This window comes from Canis aureus, chromosome 7, assembly GCF_053574225.1.
Source record: "Canis aureus isolate CA01 chromosome 7, VMU_Caureus_v.1.0, whole genome shotgun sequence".
Lineage (NCBI taxonomy): Eukaryota > Metazoa > Chordata > Mammalia > Carnivora > Canidae > Canis > Canis aureus.
This window is the reverse complement of record NC_135617.1, coordinates 70291078-70293969: the sequence shown is the minus strand read 5'-3', so window position 1 is coordinate 70293969 and position 2892 is coordinate 70291078. Positions and strand designations below refer to the sequence as shown.

General features: G+C 45.2%; 1 long non-coding RNA gene across 1 annotated transcript; it reads left to right on the top strand.

Moving 5' to 3' along the window:
• The first annotated feature begins 635 nt into the window (after positions 1-635).
• LOC144317720 (uncharacterized) lies at positions 636-1929 on the top strand. The gene is made up of 3 exons (XR_013383721.1): positions 636-784; positions 1258-1386; positions 1481-1929. It is a non-coding gene; the product is annotated as an uncharacterized LOC144317720 (long non-coding RNA).
• The last annotated feature ends 963 nt before the right edge of the window (positions 1930-2892 follow it).

The following is a 2892-nucleotide window of genomic DNA, read 5'->3' as shown; positions in this document are numbered from 1 at the left end:
AGCTTAGCTCCAGAAGGGACACTTTCAGTTAATATCTCTTATGTCAGACAAAGATTTGTAAACACTTCAACAATGAATAAGTGTTTCGCACTCTGAAAAAAACAAACAAACTGACAAACTTCCACAACATCTCTCAAATCTAATGGACCCATGCTGTCAGGATTAAATTTAAGACTCCTGGTACTGGCTCTTTTTGGGCCACATGGCCAACTTTGAGGGAAGCCTTCTTGAGATGCAGTCTGGGGCCAGAGACTAGAGGTAGCAAGGCAGCCAAACAGGGACACTTACTCTGTCTTCCTCACTGAGTCCCTTGACCAATTCTCTTCTAGTTGAGTTTACAGTGTATCCTGTGAAGACCCAACCCCTGCAGCACCACAACCTCCTGGTCTGCTCTGTGAATGGTTTCTATCCAGGCCACATCGAAGTCAAGTGCTTCCAGAATGGCCAGGAAGAGGAAGCTGGGGTCGTGTTCACAGGCCTGATCTGTAATGGAGACTAGACCTTCCAGACTCTGGTGATGCTGGAGACAGTTCCTCAGAGTAGAGAGGTCTACAACTGCCAAGTGGAGCACCCAAGTTCGATAAGCCCTGTCACCATGGAATGGAGTGAGAAGCTTTCTGACCTCATAAGTTCCTCACCAAGGAGGGAATTTTGCTTATTCCTGAGTGTCAGGGTTCTCTCTCATTACACTATATTTTCATTTGTTCCATGCTCTCTTCTCTTCAGAACAGGTCATTGGAGATAGCCTAGTAATTGTTTCCATAAACACTTAACTTCCTGGAAGGTAAGATGCTTGGAAGACAGAAAGAGGTCATCCCTGTTTTGAACCCACCTGTGATATCACAGGTCATGGTTCCCCCATGACCCTGGGCACCAGTGCCGGCCTCAAGATGGGCTTCTTTTCTGGCACTGTTGCTCTGAGTCGTTCATTGTGATCTAAAAACAGGTACATCATCTATAATGTAGGGACCTTCCTGACATAAGGGAAGTCTGAGGTAAACAAGCATGGAGTTTGTGGGTAAAGATCCTGAGGCAAATGCAGGAAGAGCCTCTAAATGAAACTACACTGAATTTGTGTGACAGAAACTTCATGGGTCACATTCCTCACTTCCTACTCTCCTCTCCACCCTGGCATCATGTGATGTGGGTTGTAGTGTTAGAGAAGTCTAAGCAGGGGCTCTGTGGCTGGGGATATTGTATCTGGGAACAGACTTGCTTCCACACTTTTAAGCATATATGTTTTCCCTTTCTTTTCAGGCCACTCTGGACTTCAGCCAATGGGTAATGCTCTTTAGTCCTTTTTAGAGATAGCCTTGGTCCCTAGAACTGATGGTAGAGACAGCAAGCCAGGTGACAGAAATAACAGGAGGACTGGAATGTGATCAGGTGGTTTGCAGTAAAGCTTCTTTTCACCACTAAATAAATGGTCTCTAAGATAGCACTGGCTCGGGGAGACCTAAGAATGTTCTTCTTACTGCAGGGCTTTGACATGAGGCCCTGAGAGAGGGGAGAAGCTGCTTGCAGAGGTGGGTCTGGAACAATACTCTGCTCTGTCTTCTGCAGGACTCCTGAGCTGAAGTGGAGATGGTGACCCTCAAGAAAAAACCTTCCTTTCCAGCTTCTTCTCAGAGTCCAAAGGTTTCCAGCTTGGCTCTTATTCTTCCACAAATACAGCACTTTCTCAGGATCTGGTTTGCCCTGGCTTCAGTGACCCTGCACAGCCTGTGTTCCCCGATGGCTCCCTCTTCCTCGTCCTTGACCTGGAACCCCCAGTGCTGACTGCAGTACCTTATCTGCATTCTCTCCTTCCTCTTCCTATGCAGCCCTTATGTTTCCCTTGCATGGGAACTCACGTTCTGCTCACATTTCGTTATGAGCTTTTCTCAAATAAACATGGGGTTGAGTGCTTGCCTTTAGCTCCGAGCGTGATCCTGGAGTCCTGGGATTGAGTCCCACATCGGTCTCCCTGCATGGAGCCTGCTTCTCCCTCTGCCTGTGTCTCTGCCTCTCTCTCTCTGTGTCTCTCATGGATAAATAAATAAAATCTTTAAAAAAGAAGAAGAAAGAAAGAAAGAAAGAAAGAAAGAAAGAAAGAAAGAAAGAAAGAAAGAAAGAAGGAAGGAAAGAAAGAAGAAAGAAAGAAAAAGAAAGGAAAGAAAGAAAGAGAAAGAAAGAAAGAAAGAAAGAAAGAAAGAAAGAAAGAAAGAAAGAAAGAAAGAAAGAAAAGAAGAAAAGAAATGCAGGTTCCACTTCAAAATGGTGACATATGAAGATCCTGAACTTACCTCTTCCCACAGACACACTGGATCTGTAGCTACAGGTAGAGTCTTTTCCTCTGAAAAGAAAAAAGTAGGTAAATAAGACTGGCAGACCCCTTTACACAGGGCAAATGAAAGGGAAGCCACATGGAAGCAGGTAGGAGAGGTTAAGGCATATTCTCACCATAAACCCCACTACCAAGCAGGCAGCCACAGTAGAAGAGAACTCAAAATCCAAAGTTTCTCCCTGAGGAGTGAAGGGATTCATACCCCATATCAGACACTCCAACTTTTAAGACCAGAGCTTGAGAGACAAACCCCCAAAGCATCTGGTTTTGAAGACTGATGGGACTAAAGCTCATGAGACCCAAGGAGCTGTAGTAAACGGAGTGTTTGAAGGTAGAAGTGAGACAGTAAATTTCCCTCCAAACTGAGGAGGCACTTTGAGACCAGGAAAATGAGGCAGGTGACTCCATACAATTTATGCAATTTATTCAGATAACTTACTGATGAGGGATCAGGCAGGCAATGATCCAGGTGCTATGCAGCTCTTCTCTGCAATGTCTGGATCTTAGCCCACAGGTTTTATAGAGCAAGAGGATGTTCAAAGGAGGGCCAAAGAAGTGGTCAAGTA